This window comes from Taudactylus pleione, unplaced genomic scaffold (assembly GCF_031769625.1).
Source record: "Taudactylus pleione unplaced genomic scaffold, aTauple2 ptg000120l, whole genome shotgun sequence".
NCBI lineage: Eukaryota > Metazoa > Chordata > Amphibia > Anura > Myobatrachidae > Taudactylus > Taudactylus pleione.
Genome location: NW_028284522.1, coordinates 12,143,699 through 12,157,874, shown reverse-complemented (window position 1 = coordinate 12,157,874; position 14,176 = coordinate 12,143,699). Strand labels below are relative to the sequence as shown.

Genomic DNA, 14,176 nt, shown 5'->3' with positions numbered 1-14,176 from the left:
GACAGAGGCAGGTAAGTACCCTAACCTACCCTGCCCCCCACCTAACCTCCCTTAGTGGTGCCTAACCCTAACCTACCCTTCGGGGGTGCCTAACACTGACCCACCCCTTACCGCTCGCAAAACATAACCCTCCCGGGGGGTGCCTAACCCTATCATCTCCCTGGGGGTGCCTAACCCTAACCCTCCCCCCTAGGGGTGCCTAACCCTAATCTCCCCCCCAAACCTAACCCCGCTAGACCCCCTAATCCTAAACCCCCCATGGCTAACGCTAATGGCGCCCTGTACTTACCTTCGTTCGGGATGTCGTCCTATCATAACTCCCTAGCCGGTATTCCGCTGTCGGGATTGTGACCGGCGGCCACATGACTACATCCCGTCAATTTGTAGGAGGGTGCAATTTTATAGTTTGCAGGGGGGCGCTGAACACCCTGGTACCTGCCCATTGCCATTAAATTACAGTATATGTGTTAGCTATAAAGAAAAATGCATTACAGCCAGGTTACCTCCAATGACCTCCAAAAACCAATAAAAAAAACAAACCTTGCAATTACATACAAATGTGTTTCATTGTTTCATTTGCATTTTTAAACACAAATGAAATACCTAAGAATCAGGTCAGTAACACAGTTTTGTTCAAGGTATCTTATGTATAATATTATATATCAGAATTTCATTCAGCTCTAGTGATTTTGTTTTTATTCACAACCCAGTTTTCTATTAACAGAATCTCAATGCCCGTAACACCCTCAAGGTTGAACCTACATTTTACTGTCATGGTCTGATGGGTTTGAAACTTCTTAAAGAGCTGCACTGACTTTGACATGTCCGCAGATTTCTGTGTAGTCTACAATAACATCCCTTTTCTCTATCTGTTCAATTGAAAGATAACTCATTATGAATCCTATGCTAGCAGTTGCTAAGCTTTTATCAAAATTGCAGTATCAGGATTGCTACTGAAGGAAGGTATATTCAATATAGGGTGTGAAAATGTTCAATGGCAATGTTGTTCTTTGATAAAACTACAGTGTAATTGGTTTTTAAACCATATATATCAGTGGTCGCCAACCTGTAGCTCGCAGTCTTAATTTTGGTAGCTCACCTAGCTGCAGTACTGCCGTGTTAACTAGGAGGAAGTGGCCTCTGACGTATGCTCCCCCGTGGCATCGACGCCATGGGTGGAGCCACGGAGATGCACGTCAAGTGTTTGACGCTGCCTCTACAGCAATCACCTGACAACCTTCCCCGTAGTTCCACCCAGGGCAACTTCACTACAGCAGAGTGTGTGACTCTGCCCTGCCCTGCCGGAAAATCACACAGCAGCCCTGCCTATATCTTTTGCTCCTCTACTGTACGTACCTGCTTGGAGCCAGTAATTAACAAATGTGCCTGTGCTTAAATCTTATTTACAAACTACAACAATATCACTGTAATAATTAAATGCATTGTTATTTTCTATGAAACATTTTTTTCATTTTCATTATATGACCTTCAATTGTTCGGTTATTAGCCAGATTTTTTTTTCTACAATTTTAGTAGTTCTTCAGGATATTTCATTTTTCTAAAGTAGCTCACACCTCAATTAAGGTTGGCAACCACTGATATATATTGTATGCTGTGTAATAAAGCACTGGGTAAAGCCAGTCATGTCTCTAAAGCCTGCACATAAACTTATAATGCTGGTTCGGGAACATCAGGAGGATTTTTCCAAACTAAGACAGTAATTACAATTCTGGCCTTTACACCTTACCGAACACGAAATTAAGGATGAAATTAAATATAATTTGATTCAGCTATATGGACTGAAATATTTATGAAACTGATTCACATATAATTACCTTATTATCTATTATCGTTTGTTCTTAATCAGCAAATTATGGGTTTACTATATCACAATTTACATATGAGTGATTTATTTGTATATATATATTTTAAAAAAATAAAAATTCAACTAATAGATAATGACCTATTTCAAATATAAAACCTTATTCCCCTCAGTATTTTCATGTGGTTACATTAAGTTTGTAGTCAACAATAGGACATGTTGTAAATGACCAATCATATCTGAAGTAAGCAGGTTTTACTCAAAATGGAGAATAATGCAAAACACAAGATTGTTCATGAACTGGATCACTGGTTCTTGCGCAAAATAAACTCATAGCAACTAATCAATGTAATTAATCTCTGACAGAAAATGCAGTGGACTGGTGGCTGTGTGGTTATTAGTGGAGTGTACTGATGGGGCAACATGATAAGACTGCCCAGTCTGTTTGTGGAATGGCTGAGTCAGGGGCGTATTTAGAGAGCAGGGGGCCCATGTGCAGTCTCTCCGTCCGGGCCCTCTTTCCTCTGTCCGTCACTGCAACGCAAGCGAGCTCTAGCAGCTGTGCCAAAGTCTACTGCATATGCTCATGTCTTCAGGGAAATGGTGCGGCGGCCATTTTTCTACTACACATGCCCAAAATGCAGGGAAAATGGCCGTTACACCATTTACCCAGTGATATGTGCAGCGCTGGTGTGCAACTCCAGAGAGGTGAGTATTGACAAGATGGGTGCAAGGTGTGTGATGTGGGCCCCCCTGGACTCAGGGGCCCTTGTGCACCGCACACCCTGCACCCATTATAGATACGCCACTGGGCTGAGCCTTTAAAAAATGTTCCACCCTCATTAACTGGAAAATGGAGTCTGGTGATGGCTATTGAACTGTCATGTATGCTGTGTAATTGACCTTACAGAATGCAAGGGACCCCATGCTATGTTTCCATATGGTAAAACCACATAATAAACGTTTCCTAATATAATGATAATATGGCATTCCTGGGTTTGCCAAAATCAAGAGGATGTAGTCAGCATCCCGACAGTCAGGATGACGATGGTCAGAATACCGGCTCCGGAATACCGACGGTCATCAGAAAGTATCAGGCTTAGGTTTAGGCACTAGGGGAGGGTTAGGCTGTGAGAGGGGAGGGTCAGATTTCTGCCAAATAGGACTGAACCTATACCACAAATGGCCAAATGAGGCATGTGGAAAATTGAGCCACAATAAGGTGACGCTTACCTGTCAGATTGTCAAATGGCATGGTCTAACCAAGTAATGATACTTTCAAATTCTTCACTAGGTGAGAAATGAGTAAGAAATCCTATATTTAGGTTTTATTTCTATTAACCCACATGCATCAATTGACTTTCATACGACATCTTTTAGACATTTGACATTTTATTGTTTAGCTGAACTGTAATAACATCTCAGTCCTTGTAAAATGCATCTGCTTCCTCTTCATGACGCTCTCAGCAAGGATTTGTTCTCCGGAAATGCTGTCATTTAACAAATCACAAAAATCTCAAACACCAGCCCCGAAATTTATGGCGCAGCTCATTTTTTATGTTAGTTAGCCAGCGTTTGGTGCTGTTCATCAATTTTTGCAGTGAAAGGTCAGCTTTATCATGGTTCAACTCCAGCAGACTAAACAATTTATGGGTCGCTGAGTACAAGGGGAAACCTTATTTAAAGGAATGCCATTTTCCTTCTGTAAAATACGGCAATGTTTGACCTTCCTTTCCTGCGGCTGACCCTAAGGAAACTGTCTCTGTATGTTCCACCAGCTGCAATGCAGCATAAAGCAGAGAGCAGGAGTAGTCTACAAAGAAAGGTCCTCGTCATTCAGGAAACGTTATTCATTTATTTGCTGGTAATATCAACTCTATCATCTATATTTTGTATTTTCTGTACTTATATTAAGTTTTCAGCCCATGTACTCCAGTTACTTTTTTCTAGATATGATATACATAAATACATTTTATATTTATATATATATATATATATATATATATATATATATATATATTTCAGGGGAGGGACTGCTGGGACTTGAGTCCCGGGCCCGGACACTGGCTGAACGGGAGGGGGCCCATGCCCACTCCTACCACCGCTGCACAGCTCGGACTACCACCCGCCCCATCCAAGGACCAATTACCCTCATTCTCTGATCACAATGGGGCGGAGCAGATTCAGCAAGCCCCCCCCATACACCCACGAATCATGTCATTGCGGAGGGGGCGTGGCCTAATGATGCGAGGTGCCTGACCCCATTAGCAACCTGTTGTTGCATCAAAAGTGTAAGTAATGTGCTGTGTTTTAGCATGTGTATGTATGTGAAACAACAAAGAAAAAGGAACCAAGCGCCGAAAAAGTACTGCACCCCACCTGGGAGCAATGCCACCACTCCCAAAAAACACACAATAATGAGGTAACTGAAGAGAGGTGGAAAGAGCGATGCACACACAAAGGGTCACTGCATAGGTTATAACATAAATAAATATTTAATTAATCCATTAAATATTCACCAATATAAACTGTAGCAATCTTAGACAATAACAATCTGAACTGCATGCAGTCTAGTAATAAAAGATAAATATGGGTATCCACATAATGTATATTGTAACAATAATGAGACAGGTGAAAAAGACGACTAGAATGTTCCACTAGGATGCAACAATGTATCTTCTATAGATCGTAGAGGAGATACATGATGTCCAAGAGTAAAATGCTACAGAAAAAAATCAGTACTTGTATGGAAACAGTTATTGTAAGTGTAGCAGTGTAAGATAGTAGCTGCACTTATCCTGATAGAAGATGGTTCCCAACCGGATAAATGAAAGGTATTGCAATATGTCACTGTTGATACATATTGATCAGTGTAGAAGAGAAGCCATGTCACCAACCATGTGAGGGCAGGTATGTAGCTGCAGCAGGTCCGTGTCCGTGGGGACCGCCGCTCCTGCTAGCCAAGTAGCTGCTGTGGCTATCCATCTCCCGGCTGTGTCTCTCCACTAACAGAGCACACATACTAAGGTCTAATTAAGCACTGCAGTGCACAAAAAAAAAAAGTTTTTTCCTGTGTTCTGTTTAACCCCTGCATTGCAAAAACAAAAAAAAGCAGTGTTTTCTTTTTCTGCGTTAAACCTGAATAACAGTTGCTTTGCTGAAAGAAAGAGATATATTTGTTTGTGTAAACTGGCTTGTCATTGATCTTATCTTAAAGCCCTAAGTTCTTACTTACCCTCCCACTGTAAAAATGGAGGAAGTTTTTTGCACTATAGTAAATTTGTTGGCCTCTCACCAAAAGACAGAGGAACAAATGTTACAATTAGTGACCCAATCAATGGGCACAACAGGTGCAGGGCATCTGAAGAAAATGTCAGCTTCAAATGATCCAGGGGCGTATTTGTAATATTTCAGAGGGTGGCACAGCGTTTAAAGTGGCCAGCAGATACTTGGGCTGATAGACTTACCCCCTATATCACTGGTGAGCCTATGCTGACTTGTCCTCTGCTGATGCAGAGAAATATAACCTGGTCAAAAGTGCCATTCTGGCTTGGCCAGGTCTCACTTCTGGGAGCTTCCATGAATGGGCCCTATTACCAGGGTTCCCAATTCGGAAGCAGGTGGCAGAACTTGCCAGACAGGGGCGAAGTTGCCTCCAGCCAGAAGACCGCACTGCCGCTCAGATTGTAGACACGGTGGTAGTTGACCAGTGTATAAGAACCCTAGGGCAGAATATGCAGTGCTGGGTCATACACGCTGATCCTCGGAATTTAGAGGAATTAATGACAGTGTTGTAGCAGTATGAGACCGCAGGAAATAGGACAAAGATGCCAGAAAAGAAACCAGGGAATGAGCGACCCGTTAAGATTGACCCCATTGGCCTGTGACCCCGATGTCACCCCTCTTCAAGGAAACACCGCTGGAGGCACCAGGGTCGTTTGCTATGAGTTCGGAGAACAAGGTCATGTAAGGCGGGACTGTCCCAAAAAATAGAGCCTATAGAGTGTGGGGTTGCTGTTATGGGCGATATGTACCCCACTTTTTGCTCGATGGCTGATCACAAAACTTTTATTGTGTATTGAATTTGTAAGCATGTAAACTCTCCTGATGGTTACAACTTATGCTCACACATCAAGGAAAATAAAGATGTAATTGCTTATTGATTTGTACAGGATCACAAAAACAACATCTATTTTTAAAAGACCTTTACTGTGAGAAGGATATTGGTCTTCTGTGCACATTTGTCTGTGATCAGAGTTCTGAGGTACAATTAGAGTTGAATGGTGTAAGATATTATTATTATCCTTTATTTTTATGGCGCCACAAAGGTTTTACAAGTGAGCAAAACAAGAAAACAGTGACTTACAGTACAAAACAATGCAGCACAAGGATGTGGTTTATAAACATTGTGCATCTACGATCATACTGTAACAGTCAAAGTAGCAGCGGGGCGGCAGCAACCAAGGGTAAGGTGCTGTTGTAGGGAGTATGTGAAAGTATAGGTAAGGGAATGGAGAAGCACATGAGGGAAGAGGGCCCTGCTCGTGAGAGTTAACATTCTAAGGGCGGAATTCATTTGTTTTCAACCCCCCCCTTTGCGCCCGACGGAGCTATTCAATTGAAATGCTGCTGGCGCCAGCATTTTAGCTCGCGCCCCCTAATGGGTGCGAGCTGAAATGCGTGAAAAGTGACCCATTTGGGCGCCCAAACAGCACTTTTCGCGATCGCGCCCAGCACTTTGGTCGGGTGTAGCCGTTTTATGCGGCTAAACTGGAACTCTTTGGATGCGATCGACAAGAAGATCGCTACCTTCAGCACACGCTATGAGGCCTCAAGCTGCGTACGGCATCGCAGTGGATAATTTATGCACGCCCATGCAACGGCGTTGAAACGTACTGGCATGCCTGTGTTTTCCCGACCACCATCCTGCTACCATCCACAAACGGCACTTCCTGTCAATTACTCTGCGTAGTCACTGCGATCGCAGTCCCAATCGCAGTGGCTAGTTCACACATGCGCACTGCGATGCATACTCATGCGCAGATCGCAACAATCGTCCGATTGCGTGCATATTAGCAACTGCAATTTTGGCTGAATCAGGCCCAGAGAACCTTAAACAGTCCTCACGTTTCTGTGATTCTGTGTCAGTATAGTGTCTGTTACAGGGAATCTGGTGTACCTTCAATTTGATTTCTCAATACAAGCATAACATGAAATATATGCTCACACATCAATGTTGCTAAGTTTTAGGGGTCTATTTACTAAGCAGTGTTAGGAGATAGAGTGAAAAGTGATAAGGTGCCAGCCAATCAGCTCCCAAATGTCAAACACAGCCTGTGAGATGACAGTTGGGAGCTGATTGGCTTGCACCGTATCACTCTCTTATCACTTTTCACTCCTAACACTGCTTAGTAAATAGATCCCTGAGTTTCAAACCCACAATGGTAAATGGAGATTGGTATAAACCTGTGTCTGTATCTCATTTTGGATGATTGTTAAATAATTATTATATAATTATTAATGATATAATAATGATTTAATTCTATTTATCAATGGCTTTTTGCTGCTGAGTTGTAATAATGCACGACAATGAATATGAATGAGTACATCCCTGCCGTGCTTCCTGAGTGTTAGGGTTATTTCCTGGTATGTAAACACCTGTGTCTGCCATTGCAGTGTGTGTCTGACTGCTTCCTGACTTGTATGTCCAGCATTTTTCGGGTTGCTGCTGGGTTGTGAGAAGCTCAATTAAAAAGTAATGTCTTGGGGGTTTTAGATTGGTTAACATAACACGTGCACTATTTTAGAACTATCTCATTAACTTTGCTGCGCAACATGGCTGCTTCCAATCATAATGCATGAAAACGTGCAAATAAATGCTTAAAAACAAAAATATATGACAATATGGCACATATTAGGATATTGATTCTATATTACAATTTGCATATGTGATCAGACTTACTGCGAGTAAATGAATAGATAAAATAATGTGTGATATATATAACCCATCTTTTCCACTGCATCACTGGCCAAACCTGAATTATTATCTCCTTTCTAAATTCAATATGAACTTGAAGGAGTGTCAGGGCTACTCCTGCTATGTACCAGGTATCTGATGCTAGTATGGATTTAGTATTAGCTTTCAGAAACAACAGACCTTTCAATTCATGATTCTGGAATGGGTAAATTATTTATTGGACATACCCATGATAACCTCAGCCGGCTGCAGAAAGGTCAGCTGTTTTTATACATGCATAGGAAACATATATTATTGACTGTTCGTCTTGAGTTCTTTGAAAGGAGAGCAATAATATCCCTGTCTGCATTTGCTCCCCAAACCTAAATACAGAAGCGTGACTGATTATAACATGCACAAAATTGTGAACCTACTGCATGTGCAAAATGAAGAAACAGAATTTATTTAAGTGGGTTGGGCTTAACTCTGACTGGTATTAATCTCCCTGACCTTGAAAATGCAGTTTTCAAGGTCAGGGAGACATAAATTGGCTAGATATGACAGATGACATTTTGTAGTTTAAAGTCATTTAGAAAAAAAAAGAAATATATATTCTGGTTTCCTCTGGATGGTGTTTGCAGAGAATAGGATAGTGCACTGCATGGGCACATTGCATGTGTCAAGGCAAACAGTAGATGATTAGGGGGCGATGCAGAGTTGGACCAATGTCAGCCGTAGATGCTCCTGCGTTGCATGCACGGAATTAAATGCATAATATCTCCCTTGTGCAGAGTTGTATGTATCTCCATACGCTTTTCATAGCCGTCATCATTATCAGTGAGCACCTATCTCTACAAGCAGGTGTATGTATGTATACGCTAGGGATGTGCAGGCTCGGATAGGTTCGAGTTTGCACGTTGAGTTCGGATTTTTCCCTCCAAAAAAATGGAACTCAGAAAGAGGCAAAACGTCATCTTGCATGGACGAACATCATCATTCCTGGACTTTTGTCCAGGAATGATGATGTTCGTCCATGCAAGATGATGTTTTGCCTCTTTCTGAGTTCCGTTTTTTTGGAGGGAAAAATCCGAACTCAACGTGCAAACTCGAACCTATCCGAGCCTGCACATCCCTAGTATATGCACAACTCTGCATAGGATGCAACACTGTCGACACATCCATTCTGAACATAGCCCGCGTAAGAATATCAGATTACTACCTAGTTATGCTCCTGCAGGGGAGATGCATCCAGTTTGCACATGAGGACGCTTAGTTCTGGAGCATGTGCAACACACGCAGGATACGCTCCAGGGCCATGCCTAGGGGTGTATGACATGTGCTGTCACACAGGGCCCTGGAAGTGACATCGTCGCTGCCCCATGGCACTTGCATGTGGCTTGCAGGGTGCTTGGAATGGCACCTTGCAGGCAGTAGTGCTACTGCAGAGCCGCCCAAAGCATCCAATGGACTCTGCAGTCTGTAGGGCTCCACGGAGCAGAGCCCGCCCAAGGCATCTTTGCCCAAGGCAAACTAAGCAAATGCCTAGGGGCATCTAAGCCCGCCTAGAGCCAGCGGAGGTTTGGGGCAGGCCTGGGTACCTGCTGCCGGCTGGGCAGACACTCTGGCAGCTGCTACTGCCGCTGCGCAGCGTCCATGATCGGGCCTGGCAGCAGTAGCGGGTCCAATGCCCGCTGCCCGCTGCTTGCTGTACCTCGAGTTGGGGTGGCTCTGCAGGCTGCGCTTAAATAAAGCAAGTCTGGAACTGGGTGAAGACTGGCCGGGGTGCTGTGGTGCTCACTGCTGGGATAGGGATGCTTGGTGAGGGAGGGTGCTGACACCATGCAGTGCTAAGAGAGGGAGTGTGTTGTGCTGGTTGAGAAGTGTTGTGCTGGGTGAGGGAGGTGCTGTGCTGGGATAGGGGTGCTGGGTCAGGTGACAGGCTGTGCTGGGTGAGGGCTGGGGTACTGGGTGCTGTGCTGTGATCTGTGCTGGGAGAGGGATGCAGGGTGCTGTACTGGGAGAGGGGTGATGGGTGCTGTGATCTGTACTGTACTGTGCTGGGAGAGGGGTGCTGTGACTGTGCTGGGAGAGGAGTACTGTACGGGGTGAGAGGTGCTGTGCGGGTAATGGGTGCTATGATCTGTGCTGGATGAGGGGTACTGAGAGCACAACACAAAGGGGGAAGTGCCACAGCACAGTGGGAACACGCCCTTCCATGATGCCGCACCCCTCTTCAGGATTTCACCAGGGACACCCCCCCAAAATCTTGTCTATAGTACTAATTTGGCTAGGGCCAGCTCTGGCCCGGAATGTCCTTAGGATGCTCCAGACAGTGTTCTAATTCCCAGAGCTGGAGGACTTGCCCCTAAGCATAACATCATGATGTCACTGGTTTTGGGGGCGGGGTGGCACATGGCTCTATCACACTCTGTCACTTGCTTTTTGTCTCACAGTACTGAGATGGTGAATCTGTATGCAGCCGAGGAATGGAAAGCTTGAGAAGCGATCCAGGCACGGAGTGGGGGCGCCACTGGAGAAGTTATTAACCTCTCCACAGTAACTCCCTTCTGGAATAAAACGAAGCAGTGAATTGGGTTTTTCACTACTTCATGAATACACCCCTTTGTTCATTTTGATCAAAAGACCTAACCTACACTATCATAAATGTATAGCACATAATTAAACTGCAGCCAAAATGCACTCCCCTCCAAGATGCAGATGGTAACATGTAGAAGCTAACTTGTGAGCTACACCCAAATAGGCCTTGTATAGTCATGACTGACAGCATTCAATAAAATCCTCCCCTTCCCCCAGTGTCAGCCCCAAGAATGAAGGAGCCCAAATGGAAGCAGCTAAAAAGCTGCTGAAGAAGACATCTGAGGACAGAGGGGCTGATTCAGACACGCTTGCAAGCGGGTTGATGTTTACCGCCTCCAGAGTGCGCATGCGCGAGACCCGAGCGAACGCCTTCCGTTTGTGGGCGGCCCTACTGACATCACTAGTGATGGCAATAGGTGGACTTTCTGCTCTATTAGACCAGGAAGTCCACTGGGGCTTGCGATGGACAAGACCCTACCACAAGGGTCTCGTCGCAAGCCCGATGGTCGCGATCATCACCTGGCCGCTCGCAAAAGGTGTGGGTGTCACCCACAGCTTAGCGAGTGGCCAGGAGGCCGGCACAAAAAAAAAATGCCGCCCTGATTCAGAGCGAGCACTCCCAAAGAGCGTCGGCTCTGAATCAGGGCCAGAGAGCAGTATTTTACATTCATCAACTGAACACGGACAAAAATCCCCAGAGTAGCCCCAGCCACATGTATCGAATTGTAGCCGTTTATTCTTGCAGAATTGGATGATCTGAAAAACAAAATTGGCGGTGCTATGTCTCTATGTGTAATAACTACGTGTCTTACAGATTCATGATGAGCATTCCTTCACCTCTGTGTGGTCACTGGCTCTTGCAGATGAGTAAATCCAGCAAATCATTTACAGAGTATGAACTACATGACCTCTCTTCAACCAAGAAATTATTTACAGTCCTATTAGGAAACTGCCCTAGAGCCAGCTCTGCAGACAGGAGATGCTATTCATGGAGCTTCTCTATAAAGTGACAGAAGTGAATTATACTTTTCTTTGTAGCACAAAAGCAATAAAAGAAACGTTACAAAAATAACATGAAATAGTTGAGTGCACAATGGGACTGATTCAGCATGGATCGCAATTGCAGCCGCGTACGCAGTTTGGCCGATGGTGCGTACTGTGCATGAATATGCACAGCAGTGCGTGTGCGCAGCGATAGCATTGTGATCACGCACGCAGATAAAGAAGCCATTGCAGAGTGACTGACGGGATGTCAGCGTTTAGGGGTGGTGATGGGGGAGTGGTCGGAGAAACGCAGGCGTGCCTGTCTGTTTGAACGCCGTTGCATGGGCGTGCATAAATTAGCCACAGGGACGGCATATGCAGATTGTGTACTTACTGCTTGTGATGAGACTTGTAATTTCTGAGACAGGTCAGAGCTGCTGCAATTGTGCGTGAGGGTCCGATGTTACTCAATGTTACCGATGTATACGCAGGACTGTGAGGTCTTACGAATGTGAGAAAGCGGTAGTGGGCGTCTATATGCAGGCTGAGCGGTTGCAAACATTAGCATATTTTTGCAGCAGAACTGTGTGCGTAATCACAGCTGTGATCGCAATAGACATCCATGCTGAATCAGGCCCTATGGCACTTACTGTATGTGCTGTGCACAGTAATAATCTCTAGCAATCTAGGAGAATTTTATTGACCAATGTGAGTATTTATTCTCCCCCAGTATAACCAAGTAAGGGCAACTTCTAGTGCATTACACTCATCACCTTTTCAATCCTATTAAATTTGGGTGGGGGGCACATTTAATCAACAAGTATTACACCTGTTGGTGAAACAGATCCTGAGAGGAATCACACTATCCATGCCGAGAAGAGTGGCTGCATGCATGGATAGATAGTCAGGACGTACTGTAGGCTGGATACAGTTATGGTGTGTTTGAAAACATATGGAAAGTATAAACGAGATGAATATGTGCCTAGGAAAGTGCTATTATTTGCAGGTGGCTGAGACAGTTGGAAATAGCAGATGGTGATTATTACAATAACTTAGGCATGTAAATTCCTGGTTTTATACACTCTGAGTAACCTTATCCTCATTACTTAGTGCCATGGGACACTTGATGAATAGATCCTCAGACTCCAGCGCTGGAGATGCAAATACGTCCTTTTTTAATGAATGTCAATTGTGTCTGCGATTTGAGGCATATGTACACCTGTGGGAGCCCGTGTGCAACGCCACCCTCTGCAGACCGCCTTACATGTGATAATAGGGAAGTAGGGGCAAACCATTAGCTAATACCTGTGCCATCTTTCTGCAGATATCACCCGGGAGAAGGCGCCTCCAGCAGAGATGCTGCAGGTGCACCGTGAGGTTTTTTCTAGGTGAAGGGTGTGCAGTGTGGGTCCCCCCTTGACCCAGTCCAGAACCTGCACCCATTATTTATAACTGCTTTTCATATACCTTCTAAAGTAAAATCTGAGATTTACATTTCTTCAGTGAGCTACAGTAAACAGTAATTCATAGTAAAAAACTTTGCTGAAGTACATGTCACTTTTGCACTATATTTAGGGCCATACTGGTGCGGTGCGACATGTGCCCTGGCACAGGGCACCGCAAGGCAGGGGGCGCTGTTTGGCGGCACCTGTCAATTTTCTGTTTATAATAATTCTCACTTGTAGCTTCCTCTTCTTGGCTATAAAGCTATGAAATAGGGGGATGAAGAAGGAGGAGATTCACAGACAATCCCACAATTTCTGGGCCCTTCTCCACTGGTGTCACTAGGGGGAGTGTGGGCCGCACCGGGTGACACCATCCTAGGGCGCGACACCAAAATAGCAGAGCTGCTCTGCTATTTTGATGTCACCCTGTTGGATGGTGTCACCGAGCAGCCACAACGCAGAGAGAGGCTGTGGGTTGCCCCCAAGCAGCTGCTGGAGCGCTGGGTAAGCCCTCTGTGTGGGTGTGCTGAGAAGAAGGGTTTTGCACACATAAGGGGGTGTGGCTTTGCGTCACAAGGGGAGGACTCCTACTGCTCGCATTGGGTGTCACTGAAGTAAGTGATGCCGCTGCACTTCTCAACACTTTTCTCTCCCCAAACCTTGAAATTTGCAACCTTGTCCTTCCTATCGATTGATGATGCCTACCAGTTATAAGGGTCATTTCCCAACCGCAATACTGTGAAACCATGGGGTCTATTTACTAAGACTTGGATGGAGATAAAGTGAACGCTTAGTAAATAGACGCCCATATCATAAAAGTTTAACCGAAATTGTGGTGTCTGTGAGGGTGCAATCATTTGCAGGTGAGTTGGGAGGATCAAAATAGTTTCTTGTAAATGCAGTTTAAGTGCAAAAGTGTGAACTGCATTGTAAAAACGAGATTGCATTTTGTAGTATAAGATCATTTAAAGGAGATACAGTAGTGGGGCGGAGGGAGCACATAAAGTATATACCGGTATATTACTTGCGTTGCAGGTAGACTCTCACTGCCCTTCCTCCCCACCCATAAAAGGATTTCAATTTTATACTCCCTCTGAGGTCCCAAAGATCAGGATTACTCATATTTGGACATATTACAATTAAGGTGCCCATCCACTAGAAGATTAAATTGAGCGATTAAATGATAACGATATAGTTATCTTTCAATCGTTTGCAAATAGTTTGCAAAAATTTCTAAAACGACCAGCGATGTGCGCTCCCACTGGTCGTTTAGACATCTATCATCGGGCAGACATGCTGGACAACCTGATGATATCGTCAGGTTCAGCATGTTTGCAGATGATTGATGTGCCTACACTGAATGACTGCTGG

The 14,176-nt window shown here is 44.6% G+C and overlaps 1 protein-coding gene across 2 annotated transcripts in view; it reads right to left on the bottom strand.

Annotated features, from left to right (window-relative positions):
• SPSB4 (splA/ryanodine receptor domain and SOCS box containing 4) overlaps nt 1-14,176 on the bottom strand; it is a 175,214-nt gene that overhangs the window by 13,136 nt on the left and 147,902 nt on the right. The window contains exon 1 of one of the 2 annotated variants that reach the window (XR_015878380.1): nt 4,720-4,815. The exons of the other annotated variant lie outside the window; for it this stretch is intronic. The gene's annotated coding sequence lies outside the window, so the exon portion shown is untranslated. Of the gene's footprint in view, nt 1-4,719; nt 4,816-14,176 lie in introns of those variants that run through there. 2 annotated transcript variants of the gene reach the window in all.